Genomic DNA, 19,709 nt, shown 5'->3' with positions numbered 1-19,709 from the left:
TTTTATACTGATAACAAGTTCAAACAGGTGACATTACTACAGGTAATGAGTGGAGGACAAAGGAACCTCTTAAAGAAGAAGTTACAGGTCTGTGTGTTAGGAGTCAGGTTTCTGTGGTCGCTATGCAGGAATCCAGACCCTCACATTCTACTGTCTCCTTCTCTTTATCCACTGCAGAAGAGATTGCAGAGGAGTTTGCCTTGCAGCAAATGTCTCCTGAGGCTAATTCCTTCTGTCCTCTTACTGAGCATGCTCATGGGATGATTTCCCATTGGAGATCGGGAGTCATGTGCTCAGGTCCTGCTCCAAATCTCATTTGTCCATCTCAGAGATCTGGAGGCGTGCGGAAGGTCCCGGCTGCTATAAAAGGCGTGCATGGCTGTTCCGCCATGCGCTAGTATAGACCATACTTGCTGTTGTGTGAGTGACGATGAATGCATGATTCTGGTGAATGACTCATTTGAAACCCCTACCCTTTGATATTACGCTTGTGCTAGGGATTGAGTTCAGTACCCACGCCAGCGCGCCTCTGCTTCATTGTCCACAGCTGCTAGTGTCCGACATTGCGCTTGCATCTAGCATTGTCATTTAGCAGCAGTGTCCTACGCCGCTCTGCAGTAGCAGCCCACTTAAACGTTCGCGGCAGCGACGCTACACACACGGTAGGTCTAGAAGGACTTAGTACTGCCATCTTTGGCTATTCCTGTGACCTTATACTGTGTGTGTAACTACTCTGAGTACTTGTGACCTTAACAGGCTCAGCTCTTTTGTTTATGTTCTTAGGCATCTCTGTGATTTAAGAGATTGCTCTGTGCACTTGGGTGATGTTTAACCCTGTGCACAATACTGCCATATTGCTTCTGCCACCACTTAGCAGCAGTTATATCACCTTCTGCATGGTGGACCCCGAGCGGCGAACACACTTTATTAGTTTTTTATTTAGTGCGTTCCGCCGTTCCTAACATTATACTAGCGCCAGGGTTTGGCTAGTGATGGCAGAACAGCAGCAACTCTTGCAGTGCATTCGGCAGCTTGAGGGCTGGTTGGCCACTCTTGAGAGGGCTCTCTCAGCTGCGCAATCCATCGAAGCCACTGTTTAAGCAATCACTGATGCGGTTACGCGTTTGTCCACATCCTCCCATGCACCGACAGTTACCCGCCTCCCGTTGCCCGATAAATTTTCTGGCGATGGCGCCTCCTTTAGGGGTTTCATCAGCCAGTGCTCTATCCAGCTGGAGCTGGCTGCGCGATTCCCTACGGAGCGGGCCAAGGTGGGGTTTATTGTCTCCCTTTTGTCAGGCAAGGCGTTGGAGTGGGCTACGCCACTATGGGAGCATGGTGACCCAGAGGTTCGGACTGCTGCTCAGTTTTTAACAACTATTAAGCAGGTCTTCCTCGGTCCACAGGTCATGCACGACACCTCTCTTGAGCTTCTGGCATTGACCCAGGGATCCCTCTCGGTTAGTCAGTATGCCGTTCATTTTCGGACACTGGCTTTCGAGCTGGAGTGGTCTGACAAAGCCCTTATCCCTGTGTTTTGGAGAGGTTTGGTGGAGCACGTCAAAGATGCTCTCTCTACCAGAGAGGTACCCGCAACTTTGGAGGAGCTGATTGCCATTTCCACCCGCATTGACCTCCGTTTTTCGGAGCGCGGTATGGAGTGTGCTCAATCCAAGCGGAAGGTTACCTCAGTTCCCAACTTTTTTGATCCTCTGGAACCACCCGAGCCAGAGTTTGCACCCCCTGAGCCCATGGAGGTGTCTCACGCCATTCTCGAGGCGTGTCCGGCACAAGACTCCATTTGCGGTTACCGTTGTCAACATGCTGTTGCTCCAGACAACAGCGCCCCGCAATGGCCAAACTCTGTGCCGCCGGGTAAGACCTTTGTCCCTCATCACCTTCAGCCGAGGGTTCTCGCGTGGGCACACGCTTCCAGGAGGGGTGGTCACTGCGGCTACATGCAGACCACAAAACTCCTGGCTGGGTCTTATTGGTGGCCGCACAGGGCTCGGGATGTAAAGAAACATATTCGGGCCTGTGCCTTTTGTTCATGGGATAGCCTCTCCAAACGGAGAGTGGCGACGCCCGCCAACACATGGCGGCGTCCCACTTTAACTTCCGCTCCCGTTGTCTCCCATGTGTCCCTTCTCAAACCTGGCGATCTTGCCATCCCTGATGCCTTCCGCGTGTCTCGGGTTTCCTTGTCACCTACCCGGACATCAGACTTGCCTTCGGACGAGTCTGAGGCCTACGCCACTAATATGCACAAGTTGGCAGGTTGGATGTCTCAGGGAGGGGGGCGCTAGGAGGGAGGATAATGTTAGGAGTCAGGTTTCTGTGGTCGCTATGCAGGAATCCAGACCCTCACATTCTGCAGTCTCCTGCTCTTTATCCACTGCAGAAGAGATTGCAGAGGAGATTGCCTTGCAACAAATCTCTCCTGAGGCTAAGTCCTTCTGTCCTCTTACTGAGCATGCTCATGGGACGATCTCCCATTGGAGATCGGGAGTCATGTGCTCAGGTCTTGCTCCAAATCTCATTTGTCCATCTCAGAGATCTGGAGGCGTGTGGAAGGTCCCGGCTGCTAGAAAAGGCACGCATGGCTGTTCTGCCATGCGCTAGTATAGACTTACTTGCTGTTGTGTGAGTGACGATGAATGCATGATTCTGGTGAATGACTCATTTGAAACCCCTACTCTTGCGCTAGGGATTGAGTTCAGTACCAGGGCCAGCGTGCCTCTGCTTCATTGTCCATAGCTGCTAGCATCCGACATTGCGCTTGCATCTAGCATTGTTGTTTAGCGGCAGTGTCCTACGGCGCGCTGCAGTAGCAACCCACTTAAGCGTTCATGGCAGCGACGCTACACACACGGTAGGTATAGAAGGACTTAGTACTGCCATCTTTGGCTATTCCTGTGACCTTATACCGTGTGTGTAACTACTCTGTGTACTTGTGACCTTAACAGGCTCAGCTCTTTTGGATATGTTCATAGGCATCTCTGTGATTTAACAGAGATTGCTCTGTGCACTTGGGTGACGGTTAACCCTGTGCACAATACCGCCATATTGCTTCTGCCACCACTTAGCAGCAGTTATATCACCTTCTGCACGGTGGACCCCGAACAGCGAATGAACTTCATTAGTTTATTATTTAGTGCATTCCGCCACTCCTAACACTGTGAGAGCCAGAACTCTTGCATATTTTAGGTGACCAAATACTTATTTTCCACCGTAATTTGAAAAATAAATCTTGCAAAATCAGACAAGGTGATTTTCTGGATTTGTTTTCTCATTTTGACTCTCATAGTTGTGGTCTACCTATGATGTCAATTACAGGCCCCTCTCATCTTTTTAAGTGGGAGAACTTGCAAAATTCGTGGCTGACTAAATATTTTTTCCCCACTGTAAATATATATATACTGTATATATATATATATATATATATATTTTAGATAGATAGATAGATTAAAAACTGGCAAATGATCTGCCCTGTACAGTATTATCACAGAGTGGCAGGTTTTGTATAACAGAGAGAGAAGAATAGAAGAGTAGACGGTAATTCTTTTGGCAGCTTCTGTAAAATCACTGCAGGAGCCAACAGGATAGGACAGATGGATTACATACAGTAAATCCGCATAGAATTGGTAGATTTATAGATTCAGTGACAAATACAATTAGTATTGTGTGTGTTCAAAATATTGGACATGTATTTAATTAATAAAAGATTATTTTACATAAAAAATGGCGCGGGGTCCCTCTATAATTAATAGCCAGCAATAGCTATGCAGACAGCTGAGGGCTGATGTTAATAGCCTAGGAAGGGGCCATGGATCCTGACACCCCCCCACGACTAAATACATCAGCTCTCAGCCTCCCCAAAAAAGGCGTATCTCTAAGATGCACCAATGCTGGCACATAGCCATGCTCTTCCCACTGTCCTGTAGCGGTGGCATTAGGGGTAATAGTTGGGGGGTTGATGTCCCTTTTAAGGTGACATCAAGCCCTGAGGTTAGTAATGTAAAGGCGTCAATAAGACGCCCCTATTACTAACCCCATAGTCATATTTCAATTAAAGGATTTTTTACTGGGTATCTGAGTTTTCTTTACAATTTGACTATGGGATAAGTAATAGGGGCGTCTTATTGATGCCTCTCCATTACTAATCTTGGGGCTTGATGTCACCTGAAAGGTGACATCAACCCCCCAACGATTACCCCATATGCCACCGCTACAAAGCACTTGGAAGATCAAGGCTATGTGCCAGAAATGGCGCATCTTAGAGATGCGCTTTTTCTGGGGCGGCTGAGAGCTGATGTTTTCAGCTGGGGGGGCAAGATTCATGGCTCCTTCCTAGGCTATTAACATCAGCCCTCAGCTGTCTGCATAGCCATTGCTGGCTGTTAATTATGGGGGACCCCACGACATTTTTTACGTAAAAAAAACTTTTATTAATTAAATACATGTCCAGTCTTTTGAACACACACTATACTAAATATATTTGTCACTGAAGTCTATATATCTACAGATCCGCAGGCATTGCACAGTACAATGCAAATCAATGGGATTTCAAAACCGCAATGCACATGCTGTGGAATTTTCCACATGGATTTGCTGCCGTTTTAAATCTGCAGCATGTCAATTCTTTCTGTGGATTCCGCAGCGGTTTGACTCCTGTTCCATTGTCTAGGTGTCAAACCACAGGGGAAAACCGCTGGCAAATCCGCAGGAAAACCACAGGTCACTTTACTTGCAGTTTTACCTGCAAATCTGTTCTGAAAAATTCGCTGCTCTATCCGCACTGTGTGCACTCACCCTTAAACATAAAAGTTAAATAACTGCAGTTGCTGAAAGTGAATGAGATTTTATCATCCTAACTTAGTTTGGATAATAAAGTTTAGAGCTTGTAATATCCATCTCATAGTATCTTGGCCCACTGGGATTGCTGACATAACTATAAATTCTGGATTGTATTTGTATTCTTGAACATGAATATATGAGCTGACAGCATTGGGATTATTCAACACAACAATGATCCTAAACACAAACTTTTAATCTATAGCAGAAAACCAGACAAATAGAAAAAAACAATATTATGAGCTGACCTAGAGAAATGTCTGACCTTAGAGCTCAATCAGAAATGTGACACAAGCAGTTTCAGAAACAATATCCATACACATTCTTTTCATTTTATTATAACATTAAAAGAGATTTTACAAGGGACCTGTCATCTTTCTTGATAGGTCCGTTTTAGTAAATTCTTGCATAGCCTTTGTAAGGCAGCGGCTTTTTTGTCCGTGAGGCAGTGACCAAAGAAAGTTCAACTTAAGCGTCTTTATTTTCAAACTCACAAAATAAATCCAGTACTTTTATCCTACGCTTTGCAGATGGAGTGTCCGTGTGCACCACTGTATCACTCGTGGGTGCATGGGTGCCTTCTCTGGCCTGAGTTCAGACTCACTAAGGCTGGTTTCACATTAGCGCATTTTCAGCGCGCGCACGGCCGGGGGTAGCTCCGCCCCCGAGCCGGCTCTCTGCCCAGCGTGCCCGCCCCTTCCTTGTAGCGCCGCCTCCTAGCGGACAGCGGCGCCTGCGATCGGCGCACCCTATCTTTAGCATAGGGTGCGCCGATCATGCGCAGGCCATGCGCTAGTTGCGCTTTGACCTGCGCTGCGCACTTTTGACGGTGCGCCGTGCGCGCCAAAATCCGAAAAGTTTGATTTTGGCGCGCACGGCGCACCGTCAAAAGTGCGCAGCGCAGGTCAAAGCGCAACTAGCGCACGGCCTGCGCACGATCGGCGCACCCTATGCTAAAGATAGGGTGCGCCGATCGCAGGCGCCGCTGTCCGCTAGGAGGCGGCGCTACAAGGAAGGGGCGGGCACGCCGGGCAGAGAGCCGGCTCGGGGGCGGAGCTACCCCCGGCCGTGCGCGCGCTGAAAATGCGCTAATGTGAAACCAGCCTAAGACATGTGCTGCATAGAGCCTCCTGCTCTGCTGCTTGCAAACAAAACACTGACACACCCAATCCTCAATTGAAAGTTTATATGGATTTCATGGACACGGTCCACTCCCATAACCTGGAGTGGAGGGAGATATCGATTCCACTACCAATCCAACAGATCTCTCCAAAAATAAAAGCCAATGTAAAGTTTTCTTAAAGCTGGCTTGGTCAAATAGTTTGACCAAATCCAATCTTTCTTCTATTTTACATCGTAACCATAGATGTGGCTGAAATTATAATGCTCTCCAGTGCGTCCAGCATGAGCATACTGGGGGACACAATGTCCCTTTTATTTAATTCCAATCACTGCCTCATACTTATGAAATAACAGTGCTGGTACTCCTATTCTTAGAACTCTCCATTAGGTTATGCCTTTTGGAAATGTAGGAAAAACTTGAAAAATGTCAATAAATTGAAAATTTAATGTTACCAACCAATTATAGATGATAGGTTACAGGCCGGCAAAGTACTTTATTGTTAGTTACTGCCAACCAAATTGTATTTCCTTGTCAAATTAAAGTGAACTGTAGAATTCAAATTTCAGCAGTCACTCATCACAAAGTTATTGTTCTTTTTCTTTGCCTCTTTGCTCTTCCTTAAAGTCATTACAATTCACATTTTTGAAAATAGATTCAGAGATGTACATGAATTCAGAAACAAAGATTCTAGTAGTAGAGGTAAAGTATATTGCAAAGGTTTTGTTGAGTGAAGAGTAATCATTTTTTCAAACATGTTTCTGCTTATGTTTGTGGGTGTTGGCATACTGAAAAATGTTAAGGGACTTTCTCAGACTACCGCCACAAAGGCACGAGAAAAGTGGTGCCCCTTTACCCATCATAAAATGATGGCTTGAAATGAGGAGAGCTATTGAAATTCAAATTTACAGACTGTAGTAAGTTTGGGGAAGTTGTCCTAATGTGTATATATATATATATATATATATATATATATATATATATATATATACACGGTATATATATAACATTGATATGTAATATCATAAGATGTGTATTTTGCGCCCTAAAATTTGTAAATAATGTTCCTATATATGTGTTTTGTACAGAAAGAGTGCAGTATTAATGTTTGATACTAGATGGAGATAGAGAGTATAATATAGGATTTAGGCTTAGCAATAGTGTAAATAGTTAATGTAGGAGGTGTCATTTAGGTTAGAGGAAGGGATCTTCCTGGATTGAGGGCAGAAGGAGCTGAGAGCCCATTGGGCTCAGACGGGCTTAAGTGCCTTTGAATTGATTAGATACCCCACAACATTGAAGTACACGCCCAGCTATCCAGGGTTCAGGGGAAAATATCGTACTGTAGCAGCTCCCACAGACAGAGCAGCAACACAAAAAAAGGAAACAGAGAAATACAGAGAGGTCATAGCAGAATTGTGCAGAAAGGTCGCTCTTAATGCGGCGGATCTCCTCCTGGGCTGAATCTCTCCTGACCAGGGCAAAACGGGCAGGAGAGCGCTTTACTGAGGTGACACTGAACGGGGTGGATTCTGAGGGGCCATCTGGAATGTGCCATCCTGTGCAATTGCTAAGTGACTCAGGGAAGAGAGAAGGGAAAGACTAAAGGATTTGCTGCGTGAACTGTGAATGAAATTCCATGTCAGAAGTGGATGTGCTGTTTCCTGAAGCAATAAAAGTTGTTCAGTTAAGAATAGCGCTGGGCTGTATATTTATTCAACAGAAACCTGAGGCTACAGGACACCAGCAAGATAAAGAGGACTCTATCAGCACTGTGAGTACAGATTGTGCTATGCAGAATGAGAGGCAATCTATTTATGTAGAAGGAGGCCAGGGCATACCAAGCCAGGTAATTTCTGCCACGACTATTGCCCTGGCCTACTCCTACAACTTCACCAAATTTTCCTCCAAAAATATTATTTGCAATGAATAAAATTGCAGCGCTCAATACTGGAAAGCTTGTGGTTGCTTGGAATATAAATGTGGGAGACAAAGAGAACCCAGCTAACTATAGGAGCATACAGTCTACAGGTGAGAGAGAAAGGATCCAACTGACCATAAAAGCTTGCACTGTACAGGAGAGAGAAAGAGTAGACTCTGCTGACCAGAAGAGTTTATATTCTACAGGAGAGAGAGAGAAATGATCTTGCTGACCTTATGAGCTCAAACTTTATAGGGGATAAAAATAGAGAACCCTGCTGATGGTAAGAGCTTACACTCTACACAAGATAAATTTACCCAATGACTGTGGAGATGGAGAACGACTGGTGTAGAAAATGTGCTGCCCTGGGAAGTGCTGATCTGTGATGACTAGTGTTGAGCATTCCGATACTGCAAATATCGGGTATCAGCTGATATTCGCAGTATCGTAATTCCGATACTGAGTTCCGATACTTTTTGCATATCGAATACCGGAATCGGAAGTTTCCATAATGCTATGAGCCAGTTTGATTTGATTCAGCCAATGAGGAATCCTAAGAAGTGTGGGCACATCCTGTTAGGCATGTAGGCATGTTAACTAATGGCATGGCTGTGATTGGCTGCGAGCAGACCACCCAGCTGCTCCTCCCCCAGACACACGCTGAACAGTGATCTTTGGAAAGTGAAACTAGCGAGGGATGAGGAAACGACAAGTTCTCATTTCAATGCCAGAACACCCCCCCCCGGACGATTATCTTAGAAGCAAGAGATGATATCTTGGAAACTGTGCAGACTAGCCACAGAAGGTAAATTACTTATTGTCAGCATTCTGCAGCCTAGATATGCACTGAGATTATGTGAAAAGCCCAGACAACATGTTCTGCTATGTATTTCTGCCAAGTTGGATCACCCGCCAGGGCTGGTGGGGTACTCGGTACCGGGCCCATTGGTTTCAATGGGAGATGTCACGGTAGCTGTGACCCGGTCCGTGGCGCTGGGTGTCCATTGTAAAAGGGAAATGTTGAACGTGTGGATGATGATTAAAGTTTATGAGTGAATGATTCGTGACGCTACCTGTGGTGTTCAGCAATGAAGATGTTAAGCTGACGCTGCAGACAAGTCCTCTGGGACAGATGGTGTGGTGCAGCAATGATGTTGTGGCCCTCTACAAGTAGGGCTGTAGTCCCAAGGCAGTGTAGATGGAGAGGTAGTGAAGAGACGTAGATGGTGCAGTGCCAGGCACAGAGATGTAGCAGTGCTGAGTGTGTTGGCGCCGGAATAACTGGAGGACACCAGGGCATGTAGTTCCAAAGCTTTACTCACAGTCTGTTGTGCATACAGGTGCCCGCATCCGTGCCGTGTCCTCCGGGTTAGGGGCTCAGTCAACCTCCAAGCTAGATGAAGCACTCTGTTCCAACACTCCGCCAACATGTGCCTTTTCTGAACGTCTCCCTCTATTGCTACACAACCCCTTTAACATAGTCAATATCTTTGTAACTCCGAACGTCTTAAAAAAAAATAATTCCTGCTATTCCATTTGATTGGGCAAAACCTCTATGCCTTAAATGTCTCCTCCACCTCCCCCAATACATTCTACATTATTCTTAGTTGTTTTCCTTCATGTAGAATTAACCTACAAGGAAAGAAAGAGTTTATTTTAATTCCGAAATTTCTGTCCCATTGACTTGCATTGGTTTCAGGTATCGGAATCGGCGATATCCGATACTTTTTGGGTATCGGTCCGATCCGATCCGATATTTCCCGATATCGGAAGGTATCGCTCAACACTAGTGATGACCTAGGTACTGACCATCACTGTACCAGGTATGAAAAGCCGTAAGATGTCATAGCGGCAAAGCATTATGGGGAGGCCTGCACAGCAATGCAAAATGATGTTAGCCTGCTCTCTGATGCTTAAGTAGTCTGGTAAAAAGTGCTGGGCAAGTTTCTTATGTAAGAACTGCAAATTGAATCTTAGAATGCTCAAATTTGCATGAAACCACAAATTTTAGGAAATATGAAACAAGCTCGATCCTCTGCAGATAGATCTTCTTATCTTTAATATATCCTGGCATATTCTAGCTAAATACAATCACTTTCTAACATGGCAAAGTCCCTTTAAAAAAGTTGACATCTCTTGTTGCACACAACTGACCTAAATGCAATTGGTCATGTGTGCCATGTTCTCTGACATATATTATTGTTTTTGTCCTCTATTTTGATATTTTCCCACCTTCTTGATATGTAAATGTTAATTAGATGAAATTATGCTAAAATATAGCTTTTCTTTTTCATGTTGAGATAATAAATTCATGCTATTTGATCTCTAGGTCATCTGGTGGGTCATTCTCTGTGTTACATTAAACCATGTTTTCTGACTAACACAATTAACAAGGTTAAGCAAAGGTGTGACAGAAACAGAAGAAAGGTTTAGACACATGGCAAATATTATTTAGTATAATAATACACAGAGACGGTTTGGTGGTTACATGAACCATGCATTACTTATCAGACACATAACATGAGACTTGGTTCACATTGATGTCAGTTTAAAATCTGTTTAATCTAAAGACAAAAGGGGTCATTTGCAAATAAGTGAGGAACACTTAAAAAAAAGTAATATTTTTTGCACATTTGGCTACTAAATACGATTTACAGCACATTGACCAAGAAACATTAATTCTTTGCTGATTTCTGCATTACTATAATGAAAATCTGCAACATCAAGGTGAAAGATTCCCTACTTTTTATGTATTTAGAGCTGTGTTTTATCTCATGTTACTTAGTTGTGTTCTGTTATTGTACTTTTTTATTTTTCCCCAGGAATTTAAAAAAAAATCTAAACACAAATTTCAAAATACAGGGATTTATTAATTACCTTAGAATAGTTGGAGGAGTCATGAACATCAATCCAAATTGCAAAACTATCTAATAGTGGATAACCTAAAATTGCTTGTATAAAACATGGGGACAATGGATCCATGAAAATAATTTTAAAGGCATTAATTCATGTGAGGTATAACAAAAGGATATACCAAGAATGTCAGATAGATGTGGAACACACCACTGAGGACCACATCTATTTTGAGAATTGAGGGCATTACCACATACTTTGAAGAACAGACTGTGGTGGTCATGCAAAAAATTAATAGCTCTCGCTAATCATTCTCATATGAGCTCCAAAATTATCTACCTCCTAAGCTATTAGAAGGTAAACCTTGTTTGTTTTTGTAGAAAGGATATTGGCCCCCTCTTAAGGTCCCGTCACACCTAGCGACGCTATAACGATCCCGACAGCGATACGACATGACAAGGATCGTTGCCGCATCGATATGTGGTCGCTATAGAGATGTCAGACAGTCCAATCTACCCAATGACGGAGCAACGATCTAGCGTGTCATAGCGACCTTTGTAACGATGTTGGTGGTCGTTGGGACTCTGTCACATTACATGTTCCATTGACGATTCACATCTCGACGAGGGATGTACTGTGTGACGCTCTATTTACACAGGCGTGGATTGCGCTCCCTTTCTCACGCACTCTCAGCTGTGATTGGAGGACGCTACCTCATCCTGATTGGCCGTGCATTTAAAAGAAGGTGACGTACTAGAGCTTCATTTCATTGTTCTCGAACACGTTTTTTGGTTAGCAGAAGTGTCCTATTTGCGTTCAGCGCCTGGCCTAATAGCGTTCACCGGCTGTCCAAATAGCATTCACCGGCTGTCCAAATAGCGTTCACGGGCTGTGATTCCAGATAGATACCAGACGCCCACTCAGTGTTGACGGTATGTATCTTTGGGGTATATTTTGCTGTACTTGAGGGTTGGCTTTGGTTTATTCTCCTATCGTATGGAAGCCATTTTAGTTGGTGGGTTCATATCTGGCTCGCCCATATGCAATGGAATGATAAGCAATCTGTGTAAAAGCACGTATATTGCCATGCCCGGTAATACGATGGTATAGAATTGCATTTGTTGTTAAAGCCACGCCTGGGTAATAGGGTGTTATGCAAGGTTAGACGTAGCTTGTTGTAACTTCTTTACTGTGTAAATAGTAAACTATTTCAACTTTATTTTTTACAGTTCGCTCCATCATGAACAAGGCGCAGTGTTCGGTATTGGTGGCTGCCTTGCTGGCTGAGGAAGCTCGCCATCGTGATGAGGCCCAGACCCTGGAGAGGCGTTCCAAAAGAAAACGTCGAATGTGGACCAGAGAGTGGCTGCAGAGGAGGTCCGAATTGTCACACATGCAGCTAGTCAGACAGCTGCAGGACAAAAATCCACACGATTTCCGGAACTTCCTGCGGATGTCGGAGGAATCATTTATCTATTTATCGGAGCTAATTTCTCCACTTATTCAAAGGAGGGATGCAAGAATGCATTCTGCCATCCCGTAGATGAAAGATTGGCAGTCACGCTGAGATTCCTGGCCACCGGGCGCTCGTTTCAGGACCTGCATTTCTCTGCCGCTATTTCAAGGCCCCTCCTCAGTGTTCTTATTCCGGAGACATGCAGAGCGATTTTCGAGTGTCTAAGCAGCTTCATGGAATTTCCTCAAACGGCCGAGGATTGGAAACAGATAGCCTCCGATTTCGAGGAACTCTGGCAGTTTCCAAATTGTGGTGGTGCCTTGGACGGGAAACATGTCCGCATCACCCAACCACCAAACAGTGGGTCATACTTCTACAATTACAAGGGCTACTTCAGTATCATCTTGATGGCCCTTGTAAATGCTAAGTATGAATTTATTTATGTTGACGTGGGGATGAACGGAAGGGTTTCCGATGGGGGGGTTTTGGAACATACCCATTTCGGAGAAAGTTTATTTGGCTCTGCCCTTCAGTTGCCTTCAAACTCGGAGACTCGAGGAAACATGAACTTTGTGTTTGTCGGCGACGAGGCCTTCCCACTTAATCCACATTTGCTGAAACCGTTCCCCCTAAAAACTATAATGCCAGAAAGACGTATTTTCAATTACCGCTTGTCAAGGGCACGCCGAGTGGTTGAAAATGCCTTTGGGATCATGGCCAATCGGTTCCGTGTATTGCACACGCCAATGAACATGAAACTAGACTCAATTGACTCTGTGGTGATGGCCTGCTGTGTGCTTCACAACTTTCTCCGTCGGCGAGATTCCAGTTCATACTGCCTGCCTGGGTTCATGGACTCTGTGGACGCAACAAATGGCGAAGTTCAGCTGGGTGAATGGCGTTCGAACGCACCCGCAATAGCGGACCTTAGACCTCTTGGACCAGGCAGATACACCCAGGATGCCAAGGCCTGCCGTGAAGAGTATTGCCATTATTTCAATGGTCCTGGCGCTGTTCCTTGGCAGCATCAGCAGTGAATTGTTTTAAATTTTTTGTTGTACCATGTTTATAAATAAACTCTTATACATCCTGTCGTAATAAAATAAATTTGTATTCACAAATATTAGTTTGCTGTGTATATTTCTTCAAAAAGCAGATAAAGGTACATGCAACTGTGAAATGTGGTTTGCTTTCGGAACGCTAAAGCATCCCATTCTGGGGTTTTACGGCGCGGTGAAAAACTTTTAGGTCGCTAAAGCATCCTATTAACCGCCGCATGGCAACAATAAATCAGGGTGGAGCTGTAGCATCGTGGGCGTGTGTTATGACCTAACTGCGGCCTAGACTTTTTGACATGGCGACCAGGCGGCGCTCAAGTCACTGGGGTGATGCAGAGGTGCGGTTTCTAATCAGGGAGGTGGATGAGCAGGATTATGCATGCACACAGCTGCATCCACACCCTGTACTTCATAAGCAGGCAGCACTCCGTTGTATTAGGCGGGACTTGGCCAGACAATTTGGAGTGGATCGGTCGACCAGACAGATCAGGAAAAAGCTTGCTGATCTGCGCTACCGCTCAAGCAATCGTTTTTCCCGTGTCCGTGCCCAGATGGTCTCCCAGCATGGTAAGTGCACATTGTACAGACACCCGCATACTACCAGCACAGACACACAAACCCCTATATAGTCGCTGAAAACTCCCTCCCAGAACTCGCACACACCCGCACACTAGCAGCACAGACACACTGACCCCAATATAGTCACTGAAAACTCCCTCCCAGAACTCGCACACACCCGCACACTACCAGCACAGACACACAAACCCCTATATAGTTGCTGAAAACTCCCTCCCCGAACTCGCACACACCCGCACACTACCAGCACAGACACACATACCCCTATATAGTCCCTGAAATTGTTTTTTTTTTTCATTTTTGCTTCCAGATATCGCGAACCAAGTGGGAACAGATGATGAAGAGCCAGAGCCACTGCCAGACACACCGGAAAATGGAGGAGAGGATGCACGAGGATCCAGTTGGAACATTAGCCCCTCATCCTCTGAAGAATCGGAGGCAGGGAGAAACCGTAAGAGTTTATTAAACAAATAAAGTAACTGATAATATGTATCATGTTTTGTATTGTAAAGTTACAAAATTTCACACCATAGGAACACCAACACCTGAAGAGCTCCTGCAGTCACTGAGGAGAGTGACAAAAGCAGTGGAGGACCACAAACAGCTGCTGTTAAGGGCAGCGGCGGCCCAAGCACGTGGCGCAAGACGATAATTTTTTTGTTGTTGTTTTGTTCTTTCATCACAGTTGCCGAAAAGACGGCGATAAAAAAAAATTACAAACATCAACACTTGTTTGTGTTTTCTGTATAAAAAAGAATACCCTCGCTGTAATGCATGATAACGCTTTTAACTCCTATTGCGACACATTTTTGTTAATAAACGTCCAAGAAAAATGAAGAATTCATTCCAATAAAGTAGAAACACAGGAAAAGTTTATTAAAACACAACAACCAATAAAGAATAACATTGTTTAGATTATATAAAAAATTATTAAACAATTAAATAATTTTTACACAGATTGTTGAACAAAAATTAAAAAAGTTACAATTCTTCACACTGATTTTCAGAATTTGAAAAAAACCGTCTTGGCGGAGAAGCAAGTTGGGAGATAAAAGACTGCGAATATTGAGGAAAATGGTGGTTGGGTGGGGTTTGCAGATGATTTAGCTGTGGCCCAATCCTCCGCACTGGTGTGCTCCGAAAGGGCTCTTGAACATCTGGCCAAGAAGGCTCATGGGCGATCGATCTTTTTACGGTTCAGGTTTCATCCAATCGACCGGAATCAGCTTCACTCAATATTTCAAATATCACCCGTTCAGCATGTTTACGCTGGTTAGCATCCAGCTTTCCCAGGCGATCAGCCATGAATTGGGCAAAGGTGTCCATGGCCGAGCTTGCCATTATATGCTTGGCCAAACACATAAGGTCTGGGGATGTGAGCAAAGTTTCCTTCCTCTTGGGAGTCTTTTGCCGTCGGCATTGGGGAGCAGGTTGTTGACTTGAGCCCTCAGATGCGTCATCCAAACTACGTTCACACTCCATTATGGTGTCACTCCCTTGCGTCGATGAATCTTGTTCACGCTGATGCTGTGGTAACAAAGAAAACAAAACATTAGATGTTTAACAAACACTGTCATATATGGAGCAAATTTCAGTGACTTCTGGGCTATAGGGTAACGTTAACATTTTTTTCACTAAAAATACGGAATGTATATGCAATTAAATTATTCATTAACTTTTTAAAAACAATATGGTACTTACATCTCTAACTGGGGCGTCTGGATCATTCACGATCTCTGTGTCAAGGTGCACATTAGGCCGCATTGAAGACACTGTTTTCCTTGGAATTTCTTGGTCGTGGGTGAAGCTGAGTAGGTCGTAGTACCAGAGCGTGGGCACATAAACCTCATCTGTGCTGGCACCCAACTTCCTCGACTTCTCGACCTTGTTGAGCTCTTTTTTATATACAGTGCGGAGAGACTGGATTTTTTTCCGTACTACAGTTTCGTCCACCTTCTTGCTCAGGTTGTGACGCTTAAATAGGCAAATCATCTTTTCATACGCCTCCCTTTTCTTAATCCTGTTACTGTACTCTGCACACTTTATCTTCCAAAGACAAGGAAGAGATCGATACAGCTCGATCATCTCCCGAATGAACTCCTCGCTGTTGTAAGACATCTGCAAAGAGGAAAATACGGTTTACAAACCATGAACACCAATGGAACATTAAAGTATTTGACAAAAAAAATTACAAAAAAATACAGGGTCTTGGGAGTGTTCACTTCTTATAGCCTAAAATGGCTACCCAGATATGGCTCTTTGTTCGCACAAGGAAAAGAAAAAAAAATAAAAGAGTAAAATAAACCCCCCCAAAATATATATATAAAAAAAATATATATATATATATATGTGGAATCGCTGTTGAGACCCCCCAAAAAAACCTACTGTTAACTGTTTAGAGAAGCTACGAAGATGGCAAAGCAGATGATCTAAAATGGAGTCGCCGCCGTCGGACAAAAAACAGGATCTCAACTGGGACACACCCGGGTCAGGAACAAAGAAGTGAAGCGCTAGCTTGTTTAGCTTCTTTTAAAGGAAACTCGCCAATCAGGACGCTGTAGTGACCACCAATCGGAACTGAGGTAGGCGTGGAAATGGGAACGCTAATCCCATCCCCTTTTCTTGCTTGTGAGTCGCTAACGAGGTCGTTAGGCTGGTGTCAAACGTGACAATACAAGCGACTCAGCTGGATATGAGCAACCAAAGAAATGTCCGGACATTTCGGGCACGATCAGCGATTCCCGGCAGGGGGCCTGGTCGCTGGTCTCTGTCACACACAGCGATCTCGCTGATAAGATCGTTATAACATCACTTTTCTAGTGACTCAGCAGTGATCTCACTAGCGATCTCGCTTAGTGTGTCGGGGCCTTTATTCTTTGCATCAAAAAATTACTACCTATGATTGTAAACTACTTTTGGTGAGTTGATAATTTTCCACCTTTTTATCTATAAGAAGGTAAAGCTTTTTATTTTGCTCAAAGTTGGATACTTTGTGCAGCTGACCAGATAAAAATATTAAAGATTATTCTGTCTCAAAAATAATCATAATAATAATATTTAAAATGCCTTCAATGTAAAACATTTTTAAGGTATTATCTCATAAAACAAATGCTTTTTAAATATCAGCCAGTAGATTAATAGAAGAGAACTGAGAAAAACTAATTAACATTAGTCAGCTCATGGCTAAAAGTATGCAAATTGTGTACATGCGGTCACGTATCCAACCTCTCACATGGAGAATGCAGGGGCATTATGGTGGACATTTTGACAAATAAAGTGACTGCAGACTTTTTTTCTTAAACCACCAAGCACCTTTAATTTCAGAAAATGTAATGTATGGATTAGGAATTATTGTTTGTTAGCATCATTCTAACTCACAGAATGATGGTCTTCATGAAAACAAGTTTACTTAATATTAACAAAATATGTTGGACTCCCTCCCTTTGATGTGGGCTCCAGCAGTGAGCCCACATCTTTCCTGGCGCGTGTGAGCTGTTTTGAACAGATGACTTGTTCCTGGAACAACTGCGGGAGGAAAAAAAAATTGCGATCCACCCACTGCTATTAACCAATTTAATGTCGCTGTCAGATGCTGACAGAGGCATTTAACATGCGATTCTGGCAATCGCAACGTGTGATCGTGGTTCAGTGATGGGTTGGCATAGCAACCAGAGGTCTCCTGGCGACCTCTATTGTTGTCACTGCCAGCTTGCCTTGAGTGCCACCCAGTGGCCGGCACTCATAGCAAATGAGTAATTCTGGAGCAGAGCCGATTGGGTTATGGCAGCTTTTCTCTTTCAAAAGATGCTCAGTAGGATTTAGGTCAGGGCTCATAGAAAGCTACTTCAGAATAGTCCAATGTTCTCCTCTTAGCCATTCTTGGGTGTTTTTAGCTGTTGTTTTGGGTCATTATCCTGTTGCAAGTCCCATGACCTGCGACTGAGAGCAGGGGGGCATACGAAAAATATTTTGTTCTTTTCCATCTCAAGACATTATTAATCTATATATAATCTTTCCCTGAATTAATTTTCAAAGAAAAAATATTTGTCCTTTACTTGGTGTCATTCAATTTGTATAGCCAGTTTAACCCCTTTACCTCAAGGGTGGTTTGCATGTTAATGACCAGGTCAATTTTTACAATTCTGACCACTGTCCCATTATGAGGTATTAACTCTGGAATGCTTCCGTGGATTCCGGTGATACTGACACTGTTTTCTCATGACATATTGTACTTCATGATAGTGGTAAAATTTCTTTGATATAACCTGCGTTTATTTGTGAAAAACAATGGAAATTTGGTACAAATATTTAAAATGTCGCAATTTTCCAACTTTCACTTTTCATGCCATTAAAACAGAGAAATATGTCTCATAAAATTGTTAATACATAACATTTCCCTCATGTCTACTTTGCATCATCACAATTTTGGAACCAAAAGTTTGTTTTGTTAGGAAGGTATAAGGGTTAAAATTTGACAAGCAATTTCTCATTTTTACACTTTTTTAGGAACCACATCACACATTTGAAGTCACTTTGAGGGGTCTATATTATAGAAAATACTCAAAAGTGACACCAATCTAAAAACTGTACCCCTGAAGGTGCTCAAAACCACATTCAAGAAGATTATTAACCCTTCAGGTGCTTCACAGTAATTTTTGGAATGTTTAAAAAAAGGAACGTGTAACTTTTTTTCACAAATAATTTACTTCAGATCCAATTTGTTTTACTTTACCAAAGGTAACAGGAGAAATTGGAAAGCAAAAGTTGTTGTACAACTTGTCCTGAGTGCGCTGATACCCCATATATGCAGGTAAACTACTGTTTGAGCATATGGCAGAGCTCGGAAGGGAAGGAGTGCCGCTTTATTTTTCAATGCAAAATTGGCAGGAAATGAGATTGGACGCCATGTCGCATTTGGAGAGCCCCTGATGTGCCTAAACAGTGGAACCTCCCCACAAGTGACACCATTTTTGAAAGTAGACCCCCTAAGGGACTTTTCTAGATGTGTGGTGAGCACTTTGAACCCCCAAGTGCTTCACAGAAGTTTATAATGTAGAGTCGTAAAAATAAAAAAATCTTATTTTTTTCACAAAAATTATATTTTTCCCCCCAATTTTTTATTTTCCCAAGGGTAACAGGAAAAATTGGACTGCAAAAGTTGTTGTGCAATTTGTCCTGAGCATGCTGATACCCCATATATGGGGGTAAACCACTGTTTGGGCACATGGCAGAGCTCGGAAGGGAACGAGCACCGATTTACTTTTTAAATGCAAAATTGGCTGGAATTGTCACGTTTGGAGAACCTCTGATGTGCCTAAACAGTACAAACCCCCCAATTTTAGCTCCAACCCTAACCCCAACACACCCTTAACCCTTATTCCTACCCTAAGCATAACCCTAACTACAAACCTAACTCTAACACACCCCTAATCCTAATTCCCACCATAACCATAATTCCAACCATAACCCTAACCCCAACAAAATCTCTATCTTTAGCCCCAACCCTAACCTTAACTTTAGCCTTAACCGTAACCATAACTTCAGCCCCAACACTAACCCTAACTTTAGCCCCAACCCTAACCCTAACCCCAACCCTAACCCCCAACCCTAACCTTAACCCTAATGGGAAAATGGAACTAAAAAAAGTATTTATTTTATTTTTCCTTAACTAAGACGGTGATAAAGGGGGGTTTGATTTATGATTTATAACGGGTTTTTATAGCGGGTTTTTATGTTTGCCAGCTGTCACACACTAAAAGACGCTTTTTATTGCAAAAATAGTTTTTGCATCACCACATTTTGAGAGCTATAATTTTTCCATATTTTGGCACACAGAGTCACGTGAGTCATGTTTTTTGCGGGACGAGTTGA

The sequence above is a fragment of the Dendrobates tinctorius genome, unplaced genomic scaffold, assembly GCF_039654945.1.
Source record: "Dendrobates tinctorius isolate UK_male_01 unplaced genomic scaffold, ASM3965494v1 ptg000016l, whole genome shotgun sequence".
Classification (NCBI taxonomy): domain Eukaryota; kingdom Metazoa; phylum Chordata; class Amphibia; order Anura; family Dendrobatidae; genus Dendrobates; species Dendrobates tinctorius.
Note: the sequence above shows the minus strand (reverse complement) of the source record.